This window comes from Schistocerca gregaria, chromosome 7 (genome assembly GCF_023897955.1).
Source record: "Schistocerca gregaria isolate iqSchGreg1 chromosome 7, iqSchGreg1.2, whole genome shotgun sequence".
Taxonomy (NCBI): domain Eukaryota; kingdom Metazoa; phylum Arthropoda; class Insecta; order Orthoptera; family Acrididae; genus Schistocerca; species Schistocerca gregaria.
Window position 1 is genome coordinate 291,176,918 of NC_064926.1, and position 27,112 is coordinate 291,204,029.

Consider the following 27,112-nt stretch of genomic DNA (forward strand, 5'->3'; position numbering starts at 1 on the left):
GCGGGCGTGTTACATACGAATGCATTCAACAGCAGAAATAGGTTCTCAGTGAAAGGAACAGGTATATCATCCTGTTCGAACAGAGGAAATGACACGTTACAGTTGTGGAGATGCAAGTCTGGCAAGCAGTCCGTCACAATAGAGAGACACTGCCACAGGCAGGGTTGCGGCCGGCTACAATAGTGTTGTCTCGTTTCCTGACGTAAAGCTGGCCGTTGTGGCCGACCGGTTCAAGGTGCTTCAGTCCGGAAGCGCGCGGCTGCTGCTATTACAGGTTCGAATCCTGCCTCGAGCATCGATGTTTGTGTCCTGAGGTTAGTTAGGTTTAAGCAGTTCTAAGTCTAGGGGACTGATGACCTCAGATGAAATGGCTCAGAGCCATTTGAACCTGTCGTACAGCGCCGGGAGACTCGTAGACCCATTATCACAGAGGGAAGACTCACATTCCAATTTGCACTCGCTTTCTCGCTGGCCACGAGCGGCAGAAGGCGGTCCTATAAAAGCCTTCCGGCGTGTGAATACCGGAGAGTTGGCTGGAGTCACGTGGTCCACGGAGGCGGCTATTTCCGGCTGTGTCCGGTGATCGTGGCGCCTTGGTTTCTGCAGAAGATGACACAGTGAAGTTGAGGATTGACAGCAGGCGCCTGAAAGGGCGGAAACCAGCAGGGCGACGTTGTGTGGCGTTTGGCACGATCTTCAATTACCAGGCATACCCTATAGTTTCTCCATCTGACAGACGTTCAGAATAATCGTCAGGAATGAGGTCCTCACAATAAAAATAATGAAAACATGACAATATAAACTAGGGATGTATAACTATTTTAAAAGTATAATATTAGAAGTAAACACAAGAAGGTACTTTCTCTTCTTGAAAAACACACATATAAAGCTGGCATGCACTCCCTTCTTCTCTTGCATGTACGAAGGCTGCCTTTACCTCACCCGCTCCCAACACCAATATTGTGTCTCTGCTCCCCATTCTCTCTGCCCACTATTACCGATGCTAATCAAACACAGTATATCACATCATGTTACATCCTGGTTAGGCACAGATTCCGAAATCAGGTGTTCCGAAATCATATATTAGATTGTGGGCATGCCCAGAATTTGACCATAATTTAGTAGTGATGAAGAGAAGGCAAGAATTTAAGACAATATTCAAAAGGAATCAACTGCCAAAGAAGTGGGATACGGAAGTACTGATCAGTGAGGAAATACGCTTGAAGTTGCCAAAGTATATAGATACTGCGATATGGAATATCTCAGTAGGTAGTTCAATTGAAGAGGAATGACCCTTAAAATGGCAATCACGGAAGTTAGAGAGACAAATGTAAGTACAAAGAAGGTAATTGCGAAGAAACCATTGGTAACGGAAGAAATACATACACAGAAAAACAAATCACTTAAGAATGAAATAATATTGAAGTTCAGGGAAGCTAGGGCGAAATGGCAGCAGGAAAAGTGTGAAGAAATCAAAAAAAGGAACGTTTGTAGGTAGTACTGTCTCAGGATACAGGAAAATCAAATGAACTACTGGTGCAATTAAATTACGGGTAGTAGATTCGGAGTGCAATGAGATTTCCGGTATTAAATGCGGAGGACGGAGCAGATAGCTGTAGAGGATACACTGAATGCCTAATGGGCGGAAGAGTTGTCTAATGCGATAGAACAAAAAATAGGGGCCGATATAGAAGAGATAGGAACTTAAGTATTAGGAATGCAATGGAAAAGTCCATTCGAAGATTTAAGATCAAATAAGGTATGAGGGACAGGTAACATTCCATCAGAATTTCTAAAATCATTGGGGACAGTGGCAACAAAACGCTGTTCAAGTTGGTTTGTAAAACGCATTGGTCTGGTCGTCTGACTTTCGGAAAAGGAACCATCAACACATTTCCAAATATAGCAAGACCTGACAAGTGCGAAAATTATCGCACAGTCATATTGAGAGTTAGTACATCCAAGTTGCTGACAAGAGTAGTATACAGAAGACCGTAAAAGAAAATTGAGGATATATTAGATGACGATCAGTTCGGCTTTAGGAAGGGTAAAGGCACCAGAGAGACAATTCAGACGTTGAGGTCATAATGGAAGTAAGACTAAATCACAATCAGCACACCTTCATAAGATTTGTTGATCAGGAAAAATCTTTCGACATTGTGAAGAATGAAGCGGTTCTCGTGAGATTCTGCGAGGAAAATAATAATATTATTATTATTCACGTATGGACTCAATAGGACCACGTGACTAACAATCCATCAATGACACTTTTGATGGTTGGTCTTCTTTCGTGCCCACGTTTGTTTCATCCTACAGAATGAAGTCTCTTTCTTTCATCAGGTTACGGTGGTCCAGCCCGTATTCTAATTTCCCTCTGACTAACTTTCCAAGCAAATATCTTATGCCTTAATGTTCTTCTATCTGTAACGTCTACCTGAGTTATGCCGGCTACTTTAAGATCCTCTTCAATAGCAGCGATCCATTTAATTGGCTCAGATTTGGCGTTACTTCTATTTGCTACTTTTTTTGTAGGAACCATTCTTTCAACGTGCCCATAAATTTTAAGCCTTCGTTTTCTCATGTCACCATGTATGTCTGTTTATTCTTCTATTTCCTCTTTACTTCTCAGGCTGTAAGTTTCTCCTTCACTAATTCTGGGGACAAATATTTTCCTAATAATCTTTCATACTTTATTTTAAATTTTTTCAGTATCCCTCTTTCTACTTGAAATTAAAGTTTCTGCTCCACAAAGACAATCAGGTTTGATTACATTGGTGTAATGATTAAGTTTACTGACTTTAGGAAGTGATTTTTTATTATAAATATTTTGTCTTTATCTGAAAGCAGTTGCCATGTTTTGAGAGCTACCTTCGTTTGCAGCTTTTTTCAGGCCGTTTTCTTGTATGATGTCCCCCAAATATTAGAACTGAGAAATATATTTTTTTAAGAATTGAAATTAGCTTTTGAAATGTGATAACATTTCCAGTTAAATTGTAATATCATCTGAAAAGGCCAACCAAGCTACTCTAATATTACTTCTGCCTAAGTTGATTCATTTATTTATATTTTGATTCGACTCTTGCCCTCGTCATTCTGTAATCACCTTTTCCAGAACACAGTCAAACAGTAATGGGGAGACCACGTCTCCCTGTTTAACACCAGACTTTATATCAAATCGTTCAGAAATTTCTCCCATGAATTTAACTTTAGAGCTAGTGTCAGTTAACATTTCCTTAATCAGTGTTAGAGTTTTATTATCTAGCTCTTGCTCCTTTAAAATTTGGAAAAGAGATTCACGATCCGCTGAGTCGTAGCCCTTTTTAAAATCCAGAGACGTACATACAATATTGTTACAAGAAATCCTTTGGTGCCTAAGGATTAAATTAAGAATTTGTTCCGGGCAGGATCGATTTAGTATCAAACCTACTTGTATACACCAATTCTAAGTTCTAATTGTTCTTGGGATGGATCTTATAAACAATGAGAGAATTCTGTATGTGACCGGGAGAAGAGAGATTCGTCGATAATTGTTAACATGAGTTCTATTTGCGTTTTTATGCAGTGGATGAATTAGATCAGTTTTCCAGTCGACGGGTATTTTCTCAGTTTGCCAGATATGTCCTACTATTTGAGTGATCTCTTTTACAGAGTTAGGACCAGCTGATTTTAGTAGTTCTGCAATAATACCGCCATTTACAGTTGCTTTATTGTTTCTTAATTTGTTTAATTATTTCGACTTCGACAGGTTCTTTAGTGTTAGAGTTGGTATTATTAATTTGCTTTGGTTTTAATTTGTTCTTCTCGACAGTTTAATAGTTTTACAAAATAATTAGCACGTATCTTACAATTTTCCTGGACGTTGAGAGCCGAACAGCCACTTTCATTTTTGAATGAAAGATTTTGATGTTAGTAACCAGTTAATTTTAGTTTTCAATGTTTTATAAAAGTTTCTGGTATTGTTCTTTTGGAAGTCTTTCTCGATATCTAAAAGTTGGACATTTTCGTAGTCTCTTTTAGTCTATTGGATTAATTTAGGAGTTTCTTTTATTAGCGTTACGAAGGTATTGCAAGTATTTTCGGTTCTGCTACAATTCCAGGTTTTGAATGCTTCATTTTTAAACTTCAACTGCTCTTTCACAATCCGCTTGCCACCAAGGGTGTTTTTGTTTCTTTCTAATCGGAATTAAATTTTATGCTTTTGTGATGAACCTCTCTTTCTGGCTTTGGCAATTGTTAAATTGCCTTTTGTCAAGTTCGCTTGTTAGAGTTGCGTCTATTTTAGCAGTGTCAAATTTTGGGATGACAGTTTTTCTTTTGAAGAGTTTTGGGTTTGAAGTTTTACTTTTATTCGCATTAAATAATAACTTAAAATAATTTAACATTTATTTGTAGTTAGGGCATGAAATTGCTACATGATCGACTCGAAATTTCCCAGTAAAGACGCTGGGTGCCTAGCAAGTCTTTTGTTTAAAAGATTTTTTTTTTCAATGCGTTGACATGATTTTAAGGTTAAGATTTTTGCACGTTTCAATAAGTCTGTGGCCACTTTGGTTTGTCCATTTATGAGCAGGAAATCCCTCCAACGTTTTCTTATTTTTTTCTGTTTACCTAAATGTGCATTAAAATCACGCATTAAAATTTTAACATGGTTCGATGGAATTTTTTAGATGATGCTTTCTAATTTTCCCAAGCTTCATTAACTTCTTCAGGTTCTTTTCGGTTATCCTCACAGACTGGCTACTGTCGTAAATGTCTGAGAAAAGTGGTCGAGGGACGGCGAAACTACCAGTAGGCAACGAGATGTTGGACATCCACGCCTCGACACAGACAGTGGAGGTCAGAGGCTATCCCACACTGTAAAGCGGCGTAGACATTGATCTGTGGGAAATACGACAACAGCTCACTTCTTTTCAATAACAACAAAATTAATGGTTAATGGCTTACTGTATGCCTCATTAACCTGTCACCTGTATTATCCAGTAGCCATTTTTTCTTTTTCTTTTGCTCTATTGCTTCTTCTATCCACTCTCTTACTATTGCCATTCTACAATACAGTGTTTCCGACGATACCAGTTCAGTCGTTCTTCTTCTACTACTAATACTACTATTCTTTTTCTTTCTTATGGTTCGTCGTCTTCTTCCTTATTATATCATGCATCTTTGCGTGTACAAAAATTTATCTGATATGTTTGTTTTTTAGACCATCTGACTGAATATTATAATTTGTTTACCACATTCGGTCTTGTATTTGACGTATACAGATTGTCCACGCTGTTTCCTTTTGAAGATAATGAAATTGTCTTTAAGGTAAAAGATAGTTACTCATTCACACGTTTTTTCTATTTTCTAAGAAAAAATTAGACCTAACGGTATGAAATAAATGTTCTGCAACAATGTAAGTAAGTCTTAAATCAACCATATCCACTCTTCCATATATAACTATTAAGGAAATGACAATAAATTCCTTTGGTACTTTTACGGCTAGCACGTCATCTGTTGTGAAAGTAACTTTAAGGTATTTTCGTAACCAAAATTGTAAACCAACAAAATTGAAAACATGGTTGACTTAGCTGCTTATTCTGTAAATAAAACTGGCTGAAACACCTATTCTGAGACACGTTAAAGTATCTTCCTTATAAGTTTGTATGAAGAGTGGACTACACTCAAAGAAGTAAAATCTATACACAATTAATCTAATTATTTTCGGAGACGGAACGATCGTCCTTATCAAAGAAAATAGGTGTCCTTTTTGCGAAATACATGTAGAAATAAGTTAAAATATTGCGGGCGGGATCTGTACGCTATGTGCACCACATATCGTTGTGCCTGTCATCGGAGGAGATAGCTATATGTCCTAGGTAATTGAAGTAATGCTCGTTTTATTAAAGCGCCTTGTCAGCATACGGGTGCCCGAACAGACGTTTGCCTTGGACGTAAATGGGCTCAGTTTGCGTTTTGTGTGTTTAGAATCTGGTCTCGCAATTAGTTTACTCCCCTTCGATTCAACTGCGAACGAATAACATCGATTCCAAACGCAAACAACACCACATCGATTTTCTCACTCATGCCTCTGGCTTCGAAGTTAGTTAGTTCAGCTTCATGGAGTCACAGCTTTTCTATTTCGTAGCCCCTGTCGAAGACAACCTTTGTGTAGCAAATACATTACCACCCTGATCACATATGTTTGTGGTTAACGAAGGAATATGTACCATCTCGAGAACAATCCGAATTAAGCAATCAGGTGAGTTAGTGGCATTAGTTTGTTGACTAACTTGTGACATCATCAGTTAAGAAATCCTGCTTCATTTCTTGGCGACCTTGATAAAAACATAATTTCGTACACAGGAATTAATTTTTTGTGGGATTACGAAAGCTCACGTCAATTTCGTTAATTGATGACAATAAGGCACTACTGTTGTCCATGAAAATCTAAGTGTAATGTATATCACATGAAGGTAGCCTAACTATGTAACCGTAGTGACATTTCAGACACCATTGATATCATTTACATTAATTTTACGTTTTGTTTCTCATGTACAGAGTGTATGAGCGTTATTGGAATTTTACTTACTTAAGTGTCAGTGTGCCGTTACGATTTAATGCAGTGTGGACGATGTCAATCGTAGAGTACGATTCATTCCCTAACGTATCACATATGGCTAAGCCAGACTCTCTCCTATTTATTTCTGCATACGTGATTTAATGGCTGAAATAATGGCATTAGCTTAAATTGTCATCATCTAGACGATTGTCGCTCGTCACACGTTAAAGGTAAGTCTGATTGTTTTCCTACATATTCAGATTCTCTGCTACAACACAGAAGAAATGCTACTGTTAATGAGCATCGATAATTGAGTTGATAAATTTCTGTAATTTAAGTTATCCGAAGTCGGTAGTTTTTGCGATTGATTAAGCCATAAGGATGTAAAAACAACGGAATAACTTTACTTTAAATTTCATGTCAATATTAATAACAACCCGCAGTAATACCTGACAACATTCATTCCTATCAAATGTATCCTGGAGTTATCATGGTGAACATGGCATCCAGTATGTATCTCTTGCTCTATCTGTGTTGCAATATATCTCCACAGCCGGTACAGCCGACAAGGGTATTTAGTTTCAGTTGGTGATGCAGATAAACGTAAATACAAAACATTGAACGTAAACATAAAATGTACCCGACAATATACCCGACTTTCAAATTGAAATTTCAAGATGTGCAAAGAAGTAAAAAATGAATAAAACTGAAAAATAGACTCTAGTGGGAATAGGGGACAAGTTTAATACTTCCCATAGACACATAACACTTGAAATAATCACAGCTAGTTACGGAAGATGTACATTCGTTACTTTCACGCAAAAAAGCCTTTTACCAGCAATAGCCCCCTCCACACATATCACTTAATATGTGTATCTCGGTAGAAGGTTAAAAGTTAGCAACATTACTAAGCTTTGTTCTGAAATATAAGTTTACGGAGATCAGCTAAATTTTTTAATGTGCTATTTATATTGAAAATGTTATTAAAGTATACATCTAGCTAAAAGCGATTGCTCTAAATATGAAGTGACGCACTGCAACAGGGCCGAAATTCATTTAACTGCGTATACATGACATATTTCTTATAACTACGGTACTCTTTTACACCATTCCGTAAAAAGATCCCTTGGTGTCTAAGACTATACTAAGTTTCACAGTCCAAGAGAGGTGCGATTTGTAGCCGCTAAGGTAAAGGACAGAGAAAGGCTTTTCGGTCGTTAGCACTACCCAAGATTTTGCACTCTGTGTGGAGTCAGGGCTTCCAGCTAACACGCCACTGCTTTTAGAGTTCATCGATCAGGCCGCTTGGACGCTACCTCGGCCGAGAATGTGAGAAGGTGTTTTGGAAGAAGTGGTTTACGCCTCATTGATTCCAATGCCTGCTTGAGCCACACTCTGTCGATATTACCTAGCAGAATATAGTGCTAGTGCCTCGAGCTCTACAGAAGGTGTATGTCTCGCCTCGGAGAGAAATTACATGAAAGACCTAAAACGCAACAAAGGTAAATGACAAGGAAGAGTTAACATTTATACAACTTTGATATGAAATGAATTTGTTGAGTAAATGCAACATTTGGACCGTACTAAATGCTGTTATCTAGGATGTATCGAACCGTCTTAGTGGCACGGACTTTATGCTGCTGATTTCCATTAATGTGACAGCTGATGAATTGAAAATTTCTTTACTTCACCTAAAAACAGTGTCCCAGCCTGAAACTAGGAAATTACGCTGTACAAATACAGTTAACGTCTCCTAAGACAGTCCGCAGCCGGGTGTGAACCATGTTATTAACTTTTAATAAGTTAATAGTTACCGTCGAGTAGATACTGAATAGGTCTATTAACATTCTAAAGTATAACAAGAATGACTCAATGACTGAGTAACTGTAAACTGTTATCTTAACTTTTGTTAACTAACAGTAGGATAAATATATCTTCAAAATATAAGTGTGATGTCGGTTTACTGGTATTTAGTATAAGAACCATTTGGTGTACACTGTATACAGTATACAGCAGCTAAGTGAACCGCTCTGTTGTTAATATGTGTTTACGAATTCCTAGGATTAACTACTTTTCTGCACTAAGTGTCAATAATCACAAGGACAGAACGGAAATTATGACAATAGCACCTTTCCTTGAGTAAAACGAAATAGCAATGTAGAAACGATCTCTGCGAATGAATATCATCCAAACAAGCAAAGAACCTAAAAGCAATCATGGGTAACATTTTTCTAGGTTTGAAAGTCCTAAACCTGGTCATGGTATTAAATTTTAATTAGATTTGTGATATCATAACATTCTGGATAGTACCGTTTTACTTCTGTGACCACGATGCATGAAGAAAGAGGAAGAAGAAAGACGTGGTTGCCGTACTGACTGATATGACCACAGTACTGACCAGGCAATATTGCTGGACTGTTCATCTTTTGATGGACTTTCATAAGACCGTTGATGATCTTGTTACGGTTAATGCTGACCTTTCAGGATTCCGAAAGACTGACGATTAAGTTTTTCATGTAGTCTAGGAGTCAAAGTACAAATTTACAGAGAATCTAGGCAGGTTAGCGCTAGGAATAACGTCTTAGTTACCAATAAACCTGGCACTTCGCTCTTAATGGTGCGAAATTATCAAATGTGTAAGAAGCTGTGGACTTATCCCAAGGTATTTTTATAGCTGCTTTACACTACGACACTGAGTTAGGGAATCGCTTCGGAACTGCGGTAATGGCCACTGTGTATGCGCAACCTGTAGGTACGCAAGTCGCCGTCGAAGCTAAGCAATTTCGATTTGTTTCAGCTTGGAGAGAGGGCGAAAATTGTAGTCTCGCGTGGTTTCAGGTTAGGAGACGAGAACCCAGCATGTTGAAAAGAGATAATATGAAACGGGACTTACACACTATGCATACGTGTTTGTGAGATTTCTTTCTCACGGCAATGCCTCAAATTCTCATATACGGGGTGATGCATTCATAGTGACCGGGCCAAATATATCACGAAATAAGCATCAAACGAAAAAACTACAAAGAACGAGACTCGTCTAGCTTGAAGGGGGAAACCAGATGGCGCTATCGTTGGCCCACTAGATGTCGCTGTCATAGGTCAAACGGATATCAACAGCGTTTTTTTTTTAAATAGCAACGCTCATTTTTTATTACATAGTGGTGTAGTACGGAAAGAAATATAAGTGTTTTAGTTGGACTATTATTTTCGCTTTGTGACAGATGGCGCTGTAATAGTCACAAACGCATCACGCAACATTCCGCCAGTGCGGACGGAATATACTTCGTGGTACATTACCCCTGTTAAAATTGACCGTTTACCAATTGTGGAAAAGACCGATATCGTGTTATGTATGGCTATTGTGATCAAAATGCCCAACCGGCGTGTTCAATGCATGCTTCTCGGTATCCTGGACGACATCAATCATGTGTTATGGTTCAAATGGCTCTGAGCACTATGGGACTTAACATCTATGGTCATCAGTCCCCTAGAACTTAGAACTATTTAAACCTAACTAATCTAAGGACATCACACAACACCCAGCCATCACGAGGCAGAGAAAATCCCTGGCACCGCCGGGAATCGAACCCGGGAACCCGGACATGGGAAGCGAGAACGCTACAGCACGGCCACGAGATGCGGGCAATCATGTGTTAGGACTGTTCGCCGGATAGTTACGTTATTTAAGGAAACAGTAAGTGTTCAGCCACATGTGAAACGTCAACCATGACCTACAACAAATGATGATGCCAAAGTAGGTGTTTTAGCTGCTGTGACGGCTAATCCGCAAATCAGTAGCAGACAAACTGCGCGCGAATCGGGAATCTCAAAAAAAAAAAAGTTGGTGTTGAGAATGCTACATCAACATCGGCTAAACCCGTACCATATTTCTATGAACCAAGAATTGCATGGCGACGATTTTGAACAGTTCTGTCACTGGGTGCAAGAGAAATTACGGCATGATGACAGATTTTTTGCACGCATTCTATTTAGCGAAGAAGCGTCATTCACTAACAGCGGTAACGTAAACAGGCATAATATGCACTATTGGGCAACTGGAAGTCCACGATGACTGCGACAAGTGGAACACCAGCGACCTTCGCCGGACAATGTATGGTGCAGCATTATGCGAGGAAGGATTGTGGTCGGCCAAAGTGACCGAGCGGTTCTAGTCGCATCAGTCTGGAGCCGCGCGACCGCTACGGTCGCAGGTTCGAATCCTGCCTCAGGCATGGATGTGTGTGAGGACCTTAGGTTAGGTAGATGTCAGTAGTTCTAAGTTCTAGGGGACTGATGACCTCAGCAGTTAAGTCCCATAGTGCTCAGAGCCATTTGAACCATTTGAAGGATATTGGCCCCCATTTTATCGATGGCAATCTAAGTAGTGCAATGTATGCTGATGTTACCGAAGTTATTAAAAGATGTTTCACTGCAAGACAGAATGGCGATGTACTTGCAATATGATGGAAGTCCGGCACATTGCTCGCGTGCGGTTGAAGCGATATACAATAGCATATTTCATGACAGTTGGAATGGTCGTCGAAGCACCACACCATGGCCCGAACGTTCACTCGATCTGTCGTCCCCGGATTTCTATCTGTGAGGAAAGTTGAAGGATATTTGCTATTGTGATCCACCGACAGCGCCTGACAACATCCGTCAGCGCATTGTCAATGCATGTGAGAACATTACTGAAGGCGAACTACTAGCTGTTGAGAGGAATGTCGTTACACGTATTGTCAAATTCCTTGAGGTTGACGGACATCATTTTGAGCATTTATTACCTTAATGTGGTATTTACTGGTAATCACGCTGTAACAGCATGCTTTCTCAGAAATGATAAGTTCACAAAGGTACATATATCACATTGTAACAATCGAAATAAAATGTACAAACGTAACTGCGTTTATTTTAATTTTAAAAAAAATACGTGTTACCAACTGTTCGTCTAAAATTGTGAGCCATATGTTTGTGACTTTTTGTGCTTTTGGACTTTAGACTAACGAATCAGGGACTATAGTCTCAGAAGTGAACGCATTATTGTGGCCAAGATAGATACGAAGCCCACACCGACTACAGTAGTACAAGTTTATATGCCAACTATCTCTGCAGATGACGAAGAAATTGAAGAAATGTACGATGAAATAAAAGAAATTATTCAGATAGTGAAGGGAGACGAAAATTTAATAGTCATGGGTGACTGGAATTCGAGTGTAGGAAAAAGGAGAGAAAGAAACATAGTAGGTGAATATGGATTGGGGCTAAGAAATGAAAGAGGAAGCCGCCTAGTAGAATTTTGCACAGAGCACAACTTAATCATAGCTAACACTTGGTTTAAGAATCATGAAAGAAGGTTGTATACATGGAAGAACCCTGGAGATACTAAAAGGTATCAGATAGATTATTTAATGGTAAGACAGAGATTTAGGAACGAGGTTTTAAGTTGTAAGACATTTCCAGGGGCAGATGTGGACTCTGACCACAATCAATTGGTTGTGACCTGTAGATTAAAACTGAAGAAACTGCAAAAATGTGTGAAATTAAGGAGATGGGACCTGGATAAACTGAAAGAACCAGAGGTTGTACAGAGTTTCAGGGAGAGCATAAGGGAACAATTGACAGGAATGGGGGAAAGAAATACAGTAGAAGAAGAATGGGTAGCTCTGAGGGATGAAGTAGTGAAGGCAGCAGAGGATAAAGTAGGTAAAAAGACCAGGGCTGCTAGAAATCCTTGGGTAACAGAAGAAATATTGAATTTAATTGATGAAAGGAGAAAATATAAAAATGCAGTAAATGAAGCAGGCAAAAAGGAATACAAACGTCTCAAAAATGAGATCGACAGGAAGTGCAAAATGGCTAAACAGGGATGGATAGAGGACAAATGTAAGGATGTAGAAGCTTATCTCACTAGGGGGAAGATAGATAGTGCCTACAGAAAAATTAAAGAGACCTTTGGAGAGAAGAGAACCACGTTTATGAATATGAAGAGCTCAGATGGCAACCCAGTTCTAAGCAAAGAAGGGAAGGCAGAAAGGTGGAAGGAGTATATAGAAGGTTTATACAAGGGCGATGTACTTGAGGACAATATTATGGAAATGGAAGAGGATGTAGATGAAGACGAAATAGGAGATACGATACTGCGTGAAGAGTTTGACAGAGCACTGAAAGACCTGAGTCGAAACAAGGCCCCCGGAGTAGACAACATTTGCATTAGAACTACTGACGGCCTTGGGAGAGCCAGTCATGACAAAACTCTACCAGCTGGTGAGCAAGATGTATGAGACAGGCGAAATACCCTCAGACTTCAAGAAGAATATAATAATTCCAATCCCAAAGAAAGCAGGTGCTGACAGATGTGAAAATTATCGAACTATCAGTTTAATAAATCACAGCTGCAAAATACTAACGCGAATTCTTTACAGACGAATGGAAAAACTGGTAGATGCGGACCTTGGGGAGGATCAGTTTGGATTTCGTAGAAATGTTGGAGCACGTGAGGCAATACTGACCTTACGACTTATATTAGAAGAAAGATTAAGAAAAGGCAAACCTACGTTTCTAGCATTTGTAGACTTAGAGAAAGCTTTTGACAATGTTGACTGGAATACTCTTTTTCAGATTCTAAAGGTGGCAGGGATAAAATACAGGGAGCGAAAGACTATTTACAATTTGTACAGAATCCAGATGGCAGTCATAAGAGTCGAGGGGCATGAAAGGGAAGCAGTGGTTGGGAAAGGAGTGAGACAGGGTTGCAGCCTCTCCCCGATGTTATTCAATCTGTATATTGAGCAAGCTGTAAAGGAAACAAAAGAAAAATTTGGAGTAGGTATTAAAATTCATGGAGAAGAAGTAAAAACATTGAGGTTCGCCCATGACATTGTAATTCTGTCAGAGACGGCAAAGGACTTGGAAGAGCAGTTGAACGGAATGGACAGTGTCTTGAAAGGAGGACATAAGATGAACATCAACAAAAGCAAAACGAGGATAATGGAATGTAGTCAAATTAAATCGGGTGATGCTGAGGGAATTAGATTAGGAAATGAGACACTTAAAGTAGTAAAGGAGTTTTGCTATTTAGGAAGTAAAATAACTGATGATGGTCGAAGTAGAGAGGATATAAAATGTAGACTGGCAATGGCAAGGAAAGCGTTTCTGAAGAAGAGAAATTTGTTAACATCGAATATAGATTTATGTATCAGGAAGTTGTTTCTGAAAGTATTTGTTTGGAGTGTAGCCATGTATGGAAGTGAAACATGGACGATAACTAGTTTGGACAAGAAGAGAATAGAAGCTTTCAAAATGTGGTGCTACAGAAGAATACTGAAGATAAGGTGGATAGATCACGTAACTAATGAGGAGGTATTGAATAGGATTGGGGGGAAGAGAAGTTTGTGGCACAACTTGACTAGAAGAAGGGATCGGTTGGTAGGACATGTTTTGAGGCATCAAGGGATCACAAATTTAGCATTGGAGGGCAGCGTGGAGGGTAAAAATCGTAGAGGGAGACCGAGAGATGAGTACACTAAGCAGATTCAGAAGGATGTAGGCTGCAGTAGGTACCGGGAGATGTAGCAGCTTGCACAGGATAGAGTAGCATGGAGAGCTGCATCAAACCAGTCTCACGACTGAAGACAACAACACCACATGTTTGTGACTATCACAGCGCCATCTACTACAAAGCTAAAAAAGAGGCCCTACTAAAACATTCATATTTTAGGTACTACACTAATATGTAATAAAACATGGGGGTTCCTATTTTTAAAAACGCAGTTGATATCCGTTTGACCTACGGCAGCGCCATCTAGCGAGCCAACCATAGCGCCAACTGGTTTCCTCCTTCAAACTAGACACGTTTCGTTCCTTGCAGTTTTTTCGTTTGACGCTTATTCCGTGAGATATTTGGCGGGGTCACGATCAATGGACCACCCTGTATTCGATATTACACTGTGTTCTTAAGGAGTACGATGCAATATTTCTTCGGACATACATGCAAGTCGGAGGGAACAGGCTCTGCGGCGACGACAGTCGCTGTGAGATACACATTCGCTGTTCCGAATATGGACAACAGTCAGCAGTATAACAGAATGGCGACAGTGAAAATTTGTGCTGGACCGGCACTCGAACTCGGATATCCCGCTTATCGCGAGCGGTCGCAGTGACATTCTTTAATTTTCTTCAACCCAGATTCACCGCTCCTCATGAACGGTTACCTTAATTGCGTTTTTGCCTTTACCATATTCGTATTTTATTTCATTTTTCATTTCATTCTTTTATGAGCAGTAGCGTGGTCAGCTTCAGGCCGGTGGAAGAGGGTGGGCGCGGGTTGAGACCCGAGGCCTGGAAACGATGCCATCTCCTTCCATCCATCGGTAAGTTTTATTTTATTGGAAGACTCTTATAACATAGGGTGATAAACAGTCATTGCCATTGTATATCATAACCACTAACAAAATATAATTATTTAATACTCCAAAATAATAATCAGTTACAGACAAGCTACAAGTAAGAAGAAGAAAATAAAAGTTAAATAATCTGGTCCCTGAGATGTGAAGAAAAAGTATCATAAAATAAAATAAAAGAAGAAAACGGAAGACCCCTCAAGCTAAAGCAAAAAAAAATATCTTCGACCACTATATAATGAAACGAATAGACGGATAGTAGACCCCTGGCTCACGGCTGGCGCGTGAGTGGACACGTCTTCTAGCCATACATATTTGTGGCTCCGTGTTCCATCTCAGGGCCCGTAACAGGAGCAGCATCATTTCATGTTCTCCTGCCAAGTACTCCCCAACTGTGTGAACGTTCCATGGATACACTACCCAAATAATTGACAAAATTCTGACGGAATCGCGAGTTTCGTAAAACAGTAGCGTTGTTCCTCCAGTAGTCGAGCACAATCTTTGTACCGTCTCGTAAAAGACAGTAAACCGATAATCCTTCGATCCGCGTCAGAGCACAGGCTCCCATAGATGGACAACAAGTGTCTTCCGGGTAGAGTAACACCAGTGGCGCTATTACGTGTGGTACAGCTCTAAGAACCATCTCTGGGACATATGAGCAGGTTACACGGCGGTACTAAACTTCCATATGTGTCAATCTGTGACTACGACTTCCACTTGTACGTCTATTACATTTCCGTAGCGGAGACATTTTAATTGAAAGTTACTTACCCAATTTCGGCGGATGAATAAGTATTGTTCAGAAGTACGATGTAATGTTTCCAAAAAACCAAATGTTGCCTCTAATTTAAGAACAGACTACACGTTGTTTTCGTAGTATATTCTCTCTTTTCCTGTTATCAAATCAAATGAGAAAAAATTTAAATTCTTTTGGTCACATTCTCAATTGGATGAAATAAGTTCTCGAGTATTCCACAGTTACTTGTTTCTACAAGATCGCTGTTCAAGCGTGGTGCGCCTTTTTGTCTTATTATGAATTGAAAGCGTGTCTTATTTATTTGTTGTGCAACTATTTCAAGTAGATAACAATTAACTCCGCCATTACACGAAGAACTGTCAAAACTGTTCAGGAATGACAAAAGTACACACAAAGCGACGACACTGGATTATAACAACGTTATTTGAGTATACAGACCAAAATGAAACCATTTTCGCTTAACTAGCCTGTTAACTAGCCTAGACAGCACCGATATTGCGCTGGTGAGAGAAAGCTACTAATCCGAAGCTCCCGAGTCGAATTCCATTTGCTCTTAGGAATTTTTTCTCTCGCTTGTCACTTGTTCCAACATGTGCACCTGAAGAATTCAAGGAAGCTCAATACACGTAGACACTCACGCCCCCCCCCCCCCCCCCCCACACACACACAGACATGTGTGCGTGTATTTAGCTTCCTTGAATTCTTCAGGTGCACATGTTGAAACAAGTGGCAAGTGAAAGAAAAAATTCCTAAGAGCAAATGGATATTCGACTCGGGAGCTTCGGATATATATATATATATATATATATATATATATATATATATATATATATATATATATATATATATATATATTTTCAGTGTTTTTAGTGTATGAATTACGATTCTTTTGAAGCACCGCAGTCAAAATAAATACTTAACGTTCATTTCCTGCCGATACTTTTTTCGAGCGTTGCAAGTATATCATTTATTTCGGTACCGCTTGATAAATAATAGAGAGTGATATTCTTCTCTGTGAAATTGCGGAAAATTCTGCATTCGTCGTTTTGCCATTATGGTGGCAGTGTATACATTCTGGCTCTCTCATTTTGTGATTTTTAATTACGTAAGCACGAGATACTTAATAAACGCAGCGCTGCTGCATTTGGAATCAGAAATATTTGAGTAATCATTTCGGTTTCTAGTGCACTTGTATCATTAAATCGCTTTTATTTTTCCCTCAGTAAATGATAAAAAATGAAGGGTGCACGTACTTTCATTCTGGTGGTACTTTGCATCTGACTGTAATTTTAAACATTTCAGAAGTTACAATCGATTTCCAGTGAACACTGTGGAAGTACAGAATATGAATGCATTCGTAATTAAATGTTTCATCTAATGTTGTCCTTCCTTACATCAAGTCGTGCCTTATACACAATGCAATTTACACACATCTGTAAGTTAAAAACTCAGGAAAACCTGATTTTACCCAATTCTGCCTTTCTTTGTATAACGTCTGTACCCATTGTTAGACAGAAGTGAGATCACCATCGAGTCTGAAACTATTTGCAGACGGAACAGTACTTGCCATATTTCTTACAGAAGCCTACCACTAGTTCTACCAACAGCTGTGCATATGTCTTCGATTAATTTTTAGTCATCAGTTTTCTTAGTGCTTTGATACTCTGGCGTTCCCACGAATTCCACTATTTTCCTAACTTTTCTTCACAGAGTAGCAGTAACGTTCAACATTTCCAATTTTTGTTACATGTATTCCAATCTCTGTCTTCCCCTACAGTGTAAGCCTCTATAGCTCACTCGCACAATGTAACAGCGGCATTGCTTCACGATTCTCTAACGGGCCACTCAGACATTTTCCTTCGATTGCATATTATGAGGTGAAAGATAAAGGATCAACTGATAACAGTGAGTGGCTGGTCACTTTGCACGATTTATTATTCAAATGGCTCCTTCTTCAAAACACAGTTCAAACAACGCTTCAATTTAGAAAGGTTCCCTACGCCATAATGTAAAGTTAATTTTCACGCTGAAACTTCCGATTTAATTAAAACGAGACGCAAATAATTATACTGAACACATTGCCGATAATGTCGAAAAATGCACGTCTCAACTCATTTGTCAGACTAACACGTTACATCCACCGCTCGCACAGCACGCCAACAATAATAACCAGAATGAATAAAGCACAAAAACTTCAGCATATTATGGGCGTAGTTAAGGATACGAAAGCTAGCTTTTCTACTTATCTGACAGCTTCAAAGGCATTTGAATCCAAACATCTCTACATATTCGCTCTCGTTTACTTGTTAGTATTAATACTCATGCCATGTAATATAACTCATAGTGTCAAGCAGTGTAACATGATAAATGACGTCGTTTCGTATAACTGATACATTCTATCCTGTCATGCAACATGCTATTTCTCACTTCGTGCCATGTGACACAACGTGTCATTAATCTTTAGGATGCACGCACCGCCACTCTCGGATACTTCCTAATGTAGATGCATCGCAATCTCTAGAAGCACGTAAGTCTCTGTCTATTTTCTTTAATCCCTCTTCATATGAGTAACAGGTGTTGGGATTGAGGAATAAATTGTCCCTTCAGGGAGAAAATGAAGCCCCACAACCCAAAAAATATTTTAGTGTCAGCTTCCCCAAGAAATAATTACAACCCTAGAAATTACAGCACCCCCCCCCCCCTTCCAGCTTTTTAGCTACTGCAAGTCTTCCCTCCGACCGTAAGATATTGTATATTGTTCACTACAGCTGGCGAATCTTCTGGACTTTGGTGACAGGATCAGGGACAGCAGCCTATTAATAGTAAGATGCAGGTGAATCAACACCTTGCGCTGCCAAAGTAAGGTCAAGTCATAAAACGTAAGAATATCTTAATATGGTTTGGATTAAATGTCTTTGAAGCTGCCAGATTAGTCGCAAAGATAATACCCCATTTTCACATCAGTAAATCTTCCCGGGAGATTTACATCCTTTTTTTGTTATAATGGGAGCATTTTTCATTCTGGTTCCTTATCTTTATCATAATTTCGACATTAGACGGACATAGTTTGACAGTCGATGTAGGTTCTTGTTGACTCGGGCGACGACTGATCCGGTATAGGTTTTTTTAATTGTCTCTGGAACCATGTTGTTTGTTTTGTGGCGAAGGATAAGGATTCCTCGAAACAGCAGGACGACCAGTAGTTACATATATGTGTACCTTCTCACAAAATTTAAACCGATTCGCTCATGTTTGAATCATAGAAGTGGTACGCATAAATAAACACAAAATAACGTTTATTTACACGTAAAATCCGAATGAAGCTTGAGCTTTGAAGGCCAGTTTTAAATTTTATGTGAAGAACAACTTTTTTTTATTTATTTCATTCATTTGACGTACTTTACGCGTTACATTTAATTCGACTTTAAACCATCGTATCTCAAAGACAGATGAAGATTATTGGAAAAAGATTACATTCGACTATAACCATTTATCTAGCATTTGTGCAACCTTTGAAATCATTTGTACAAGTGGAACGCTTCAAAAACCTCTCAAAAAACGTGTTTTGAACTATAATGCAAACGAAGGTCCAATAATTTGAACCATTAGTCTCTCTTACGTCCGAATTTATTTAAGGATCCTTTTGCACGTAAACTGTGAACGGTTAACAAACAAATAACAAGCAAATGGTCACTAGCTACAGGAAGATTTTCTAATTGATGTACATAAAGCCACTGGTTCGGGCTAAACCAGAAACTATATCCCCCGCGTTCCCAGATCAAATAGGAACCGAGAATGAAGACCACCCCTTCCCCCAAACTGCCATTCAGCCGGCGGCCTTTTCAGACATATTTCTCACAGCTCTTCTGTATTATAACTATTCAGAAACCATTGCCAGCAGCTGAAAGTTCGTTTGAAGAGTTGGGGGACACTCAAACAGCTGTAGCTGCATGATTGTGCTAATATGCGGTAAAATTAACGAAATGCTTACAAAACACTAATAAACAGCAAATATTAGTGTCTTCACTCCTTTGAAATCAGAAGTAAGCTCCACCGGGAAGTTTAGACGAACTTCAGCTTTCACTTTGAATTCAACGAACAAAGCCCCCAGTAGACAGGAAAAGAACAATAGCTTAAGGATACCTAGCAGAATACATAGTTGTAGATCAAAAACACAAAATTATTTGCTCTTCATAACTATTGATATACACGAACACAGATTTATGGACCAAGTATAATCGTGGTACACGGAAAAAAATCTTACTAGATTTTTTAAAAAATGTGAGTGAAGAAGATAGAAAAACGACAGTAATTTACAGAACCTGCTTACCATAAAATGCAGAAAATATGCTGAAAGTAAGGAACTATTCATCAATATGAATATTTAAGAAATAAAAACCTTCGGTCACATCTACACAAAAAAATGCATTCACATATTTACTCTTTCAGGAAATGTTTGTACACAAATATGTAACTTTTTTTTTTTTTTGCGGAACAGGTAGGTTTATATAATCTTCACATGTGAATGCCTTTCTCCAGTTCTGGTCATCATAAGACAATGGATAAGAATTCTTGCTAAACATAACCAAAGCGTCGAACGTAATTAACCCATAGAACTGGGAGGTAATAGCCAGATAGACACCATCAATACTTCATTACATCACCTATGAAAAAACCCCACCCCATCAACACAAATATGGCCTGTTTACAATACTGTGGGCTCGTCCAGTCATAAATATATCTTGTGCAACCAAGACTATTTTCCTATTCTAAATATCTATTGTTCTTGCTGTGCCAGTGCCACAGCGGTATTCATAAAGTCCACTGATTTTATCAAAGTTTCGTAGAAGTCAGCCATTAACATGCTCTACGCCACAGTGTTTTACTTCTAACATTCACTTCACTTGTGAATTCGTAATTGGCACTTCACTCGTCACACGCAAGAGGCACTCATTGGCAGGCACTCCATTTATACAGGTGTGTTTATTAACAAAGAGGCTAAAGGGCAGCTTGCAGTGGAAAGACCAGCAGGTAACGAATACTGTGCAGTCGAGATTCACGGTTCAGCATAGCGGAGCAAGGTCAGCTAAACCTGTCATTTGAACTGACATCTCCTTTTCCCAAGAGACATGTGCTTCATTCTGATGATGTAGCAGAGACATAGTGTCGCGTGCGCGGATCAAGGATATAACAGGAAAAAAAAAACTGGCTGCATTGTCATGTAGAAACAGTGCTTGTGCAGCTCATGCCACCAAAATGAAACACGTTTTACATATAAAATAGCACTGAAGAGTACATAGACGTGATTTTCATACATATTGTCAATGCGAGGTATCTGAACTAATGCATTACACACTGAAACCAGGACGTTTCCCTGTCGGTCTGTCGCACACCTCACAGGGAAAATTCTCAACCAGTCTATTACACATTCTCACTGGGATTATCTTAAATAGATTATTATACACGCACGTATGAAGACACTAATTACATCAAGATACATAACAAATTTTCGAACATATTCAGAAGTTTATCTTGTTCTGCGGGATATGATATTGCTTTATGTTTTCGACTTGATCTATACCGAAAGGTTTCTCTCTTTTCAAACATTGTAATTCTACAGAATTGGGGTGAATAATTCTTCAAATAGGAAATGGTCCTAGATAAAAGATATTTATGATGGTATTCCTGTATTTAATTTTTTATCTTCGCTAATTTCGTGTGAGATCTAGTCAGTATGTCGTAACCCACCATTAGGAAACTGGCCGTCCTAATGTAGAGTGTGCTAGCTTTCTAACCAATGCCTTAATTTTAATTTGCTCAACTGACATCTTCTGCCTGTGGTTTCTGCCTCTCAAAATAGCCTTTTCTCGTCATGTCTAAAGTGATCGTTATTACACGCGTAATTTTCTGAGTTGTTGTCTCTATGTGCCTCATTGTATCCCTGTCGACAACTAATTTCATGACTCCGTGGAGAGTATCCAGTTTTTCTCGCCTTGTGCCCAATTTTTCTTGCCATGGGGAGATACTGATTGTGTCACGGTGTGCCTTCTTCTGACTCTTCTGGTGTTCTCTCATTGTTAGATGGTTCAAATGGCTCTAAGCACTAAGGGGCTTAAACATCTGAGGTCATCAGTCCCTAGACTTACAACTACTTATACCTAACAAACCTAAGGACATCACACACATCCATGCCCGAGGCAGGATTAGAACCTGCGACCATAGCAGCAGCCTGTTTCTGGACTGAACTGCCTAGAACCGCTCGGTCACAACGGCTGGCTATTAATAAAAAGCTTCAACTGTATTTAGTCCTTTATTGTTACATCATAACCGGTTTCCTGGCACAAAACGTCACACTTTCATGTGAACATATAACTAAAACATTAGAGCTAAATGGATCGGAACTTTGTACCCAACATTTGTTGCCCTCGGTGTCTTTTTCTGACGGACTACGAATGTTGAGTACAAAGTTCCGATCCTTTTAGTTCTAATGTTTTAGTTATATGTTCACCTGTTAGTGTCACGAAACCGATAGTGATATAATAATACAGGGTTAAATACAACCTAAGTGATTTGCTAATACCCAAGATGCCACTCTTTTTCAGTGAGAAAAAGATGTATTTCGTTCCGAAGCTTGTAAAAGCGAAACATGACTTCGCCTCAAATTAGCCACCTCACTGCTGTGCTCTAAAGCAAGTCACTCAATTCAGAATCAGTTTTTTTCAAGAAAAGGATGAAAATGACGGTGACTGAGAACATGTCCACGGAAGAATTGCACGGCATAGAAGACTGATTTCCGTTTAGAAGAAATATCTCTTTCCAGCAGAGTGCGTGCTGATGTATGACGTAGTATATTAACAGACGAATACTTCACCTATAAATGTAAATGTCGTGGGACTATGGCCTCCCGTCAGGTAGACTGTTCTCCACGTGCCAGTCTTTCGATCTGACACCACTTCGGTTACTTGCTTGTCGATGGGGATGAAATGATGATGATTAGGACCACACAACACCAAGTCCCTGAACGAAGAAACTCTCCGACCCAGCCGGCAATCGAACCTGGGCACTTAGCACTGACATTATTTCGCCCTGAAAATCTTTCAGCACATTCCTGGTCACCGAACACAGTAAAGTTAAGAAACACTGCTGCCAGGAGGTTTCTACACTTTCAAAATCTCCTATTATTCTAAACATAGTACGTAAACAAAAAATGTATCACAATATCTCACGTTCCATAGGTGGTATGAAACAAATTATAGACCGTCGGCAGGCCGAAAGAACGGACGTCACGAGTCTGAAACTGCCTGCGGGCCACAGTTTGGTGACCACTGTTCTAGAATATTGCTCAAGTGTTTGGCAGACAGGCCTACCGTAGGATTCTGAATGGGCACAACGAAGGACAGCACGAGTGGTCACAGGTTTGTGTGGAGGAACTGGCACACTCTTGACGATTGTCACAACCTTTTCAGTGAAAACCAGCTTAGAAAAATTTTAGAAACATCTGTAACTGATGAAATTAGGAATATATTACAACCTCCGATGTCTCGCTTTGAAAAGATCTCGAAGGTAAGAATACACTAATTACAGCGCGTAGGGAGACGTTTAAGAATTCATTCTACTCACCCTCTATAGGTGAATGTGAAACGTCCCTTAGAAAAATTATACAAGACAGTGCTTACACTGACACACAATATTTCTAGCGCAACGCAATCTGACTTTCAAAAATCCTTACAAAAGAATGGCCCTGACTAACATTAACCTATATGTTTCACAGATCGCTTACCTCACAAAAATCTCGGTTACTCGGACTACTGCAATACAGCGAGTGCCACTACTACCAGCTAAATAAAAGATTCAAACTACGGAAGGCACTAACTACTAATAGAAATAGTTAGCATATGAAAGATTTTAATAGAGAACAAACAATGTATTTACCTTAATATCATCAAAATATATATAGCAGTTCATGACATGCAGTGTTTACAAATTTCAAAACCCCGCCATTTCTCTCCCCACATCCACCACTGCTGGCGGCTTGCCTCCAACTGCCCAACGCTACGCGCTGTTAACAGCCAACTGCCCAACACTACAATGGCAGACAAGAATGCAAACTAGGCACAGACTGCACACAGCACAGCCAGTGATTTTCATACAGAGCGCTATGTGGCGTTACCAATATAAAAACCTAAACAGCCTACTTACATAGCCCCCATGCTCCCCACAAAAAATTTTAAAAATTGTTTTGGGCAGTGGCTAAAAAAGATTTGAAAAAAAAATCATAATTACAATAACAAAGAAATCAAATGCACACACTCATCCATACAATGTTGGTCAAAAGCTAAAATTTTCTCACAGTCCATAAAGACAGTCCTGATCATTCATCACAGTAAAATTGCAGTTTTTTTCTCAAAGTCTGAGCAGTAAAAGAAAATGCACACAGAAGTAGTGGATTTCCATGCAGTCTTGAAGAAGTAGTGTTGTCCTTCATCGGAAAGACAGTGCTGACTCTTGACATGCAGATAGGTAAAGGTCCACAACAGAGCAAACCCACAGCAGAGTCAGTCGAAGTTTTGAAGAATATTGGCACGTAGGTCATCACAGAGCAGACCAACTGTAGTCCTGGTAGAGATTATAGTATTGGTGGGCTACCAGAGATACAGACCCACTGCAGTCCTCGTAGAAATAATGGTATTGGTGGATAATCAAAGATGCAGACCCACTGTAGTCCTTGTAGAGACGGCCAGCAACCATCTGTCGCGACTTTGCAGGTGAACAATCATCATCAAAGAGTCTTGCGGACAATGTAGCAAGTCCATAAACCACCACTTGTGCACTCACAAAGTTTTTTTTAATTGTCCTTAGAACCAGCAATGCTGTTATCCAGTCCCTTGCTAAATTATTAACACAAATGCATTCAGTATGAGTCCCTACTTCTTACATATTGTCCATATACTATGACTAACAGAAATGGTTGCAGTGAAATGTGACTTACAAGTTACTTAATTTGATGAACTGGTACCAATTACAATTTTATAACATAAGAATACAATAACAAAGGTACAAACTACATCATTAAAACATAATAATAAAGATAATATTTGTAGTAATAGCGGCTTTACAAAAGAATAGAAATAAATATGTAAATCAGTGTTACAGGAATTATGACATAAGTAAATACATAAAAGATCAGAATAATTATTGAAACATCAACTTCACACATGAGTATTAAAACAAAACAGAATAAATAATGTCTAAACATCTTTACAAAGCAAATAACATATTATCAGAAAAATTCTACATCATAACTCTTATTAGCTAAACACATAAAGACAGGAAAACATAAATACACAAGGCTACACAAAAATATAGTGGAATAATACAAAAGAAAAGGACAGGGTTTGTTTTACTGCAGTATTTTGCAAACAAAACTTTCTTTACTTCTTGGAGATCACCCTTTGTTCTTCATTATTTCCAAAAAGTCCTGTCTATACCTGCTTTCGTATAATTTCTCAATGCATTTCTTCCAAATCATCGCAACTAATTCTATTATATAGTCTCCCCCCTCTTAAGCTAACTTAAATCTACGGAGCACAGATGCTAAACTAAGGGACGAGGTAATGCAGCAGAACAAAACAATTACCACAAACATCAATGATAAAAAAATAGAAATTGGCAACACAAGCAGCATAAATTAGCAAAGCAAATGCAATATTACAACTAATAAAAGGTAATGTGCAGCAAACAAGAAAAATAAATCCGTATTAAAACTGGCTTAACAGAGTAACACTACTCAGAAACATTACGCCTGGCACACAGCAACAGCAAATGCAATAACTTATATCTAAACATAACAAAGATCAAGTAGAAAAAATATTACTGTAAAAATGGCCATGTTTAATACCTATGTCACATCTTAACACCAGAGTGATGTATCATGAGGACTTACTGTAGCAGATAAGTTACCAAATTTTAAAGAAATTATTGATGCAATTCCTGTGAAAGGAAATGTCTATTTATGTTCCCTCGTTTTCTTGGAAGTAGATCATAAAATTACTTGTTACTGGATCTGTAGGCATAAAATAACTATATTAGTATATGTATTAAATTTTATTTTAACCAATGTTGCAGTGCAGCTAGGAACTAGATATTAAACAAAATAGGCAAAGCAAGGCGTGAAACGTCATTCGCTAGCCATAAGGCATTTCATAATGCAGTAAACAATCTTCCAACTAGCAAGACAATAGACATGAAATGTTTCTCATCATTGGATGTCAGTAAGTATCATAAATTAAGAACTCTACAGTGTAACCATGTTTTCAAGTTTGAGGGTATTGTATTTACGATGCTTTCTACAAAGAACTGTCAATAGCGAGGATAATGGTCTCTTTTTTCTTCACCACCTAATGGCTTTCAGTTGTCAGACGACTATCTCTCAGCTGGGCGCCCAAAACGCATTACGTCAAGGTCACTTACCTTTCTTACTGAAATATTTACGACAGCAGTTTCCGCTACAGTGTCAGTCTCATATAAAAAAATTTCAGAGGTTGACAATTTGCATTAAAAATGTGTAGAAACAAAATCCTGTAAATATAACAGTGCCCAAAACATTTTCGGCGGCATTGTGACACATTCACACATATACACACATTTCATAACTCTTAAAGTACGATTCTTGGTTTCCAACATCCTTTTTCACAAACCAGAGTCGCTAACCACTACTCATTATTCCTTACCTTATTACACATATACATATTCGACAAAACTTCTTCAATATTTCATCATAACACATACAGAGCAAAATCAAATTCCTCATATAGCATCAGCTTATTGATCATAAACATATCTCAGCAGCATAATACACATCGTCGTTGTAATAATAACATCATAACACCTCAGTCAAATCTCAAAATCGTCGTAGCTTCCTCCAATAATTTCAAAACCTAAAAAAATTCTCAGCTCATGTCAAAAGTGTCATCTACCTCAAACGTACTTTAAAAATCATGATCCCATGCCAAATACATCATTCAGAGCTCTCATAGTATCACAATGGTTCCGAAAAAATATGAACATTTCACAAAGTACAGAAAAAATACAATTTCGTTAAGTGTGGAGTTATCCAACTGTGTAATTACGTAAACATCTGTCACTGATTTAGTAAAATAAATATTTGTCTCTCTCTGTTAAATGATCAGAGAGCTGTGTAATTTTGTGTTAGAGAAACATGGTACCGATGTATAAAGTTTAATAAGCAAATACCATATTAGCTAGGGCTCCTTGTGCTTGCCATACGCATGGTACACAAAGTAAGCCTGTACTCCCATGAGGATTAAAGTAATTATACCGTCAGGTGTTACAGAGTACAGCAACGGAATGAAATGTATCGAGGAAAACATTTGTTTCATTGTAATCCAAAAGTCT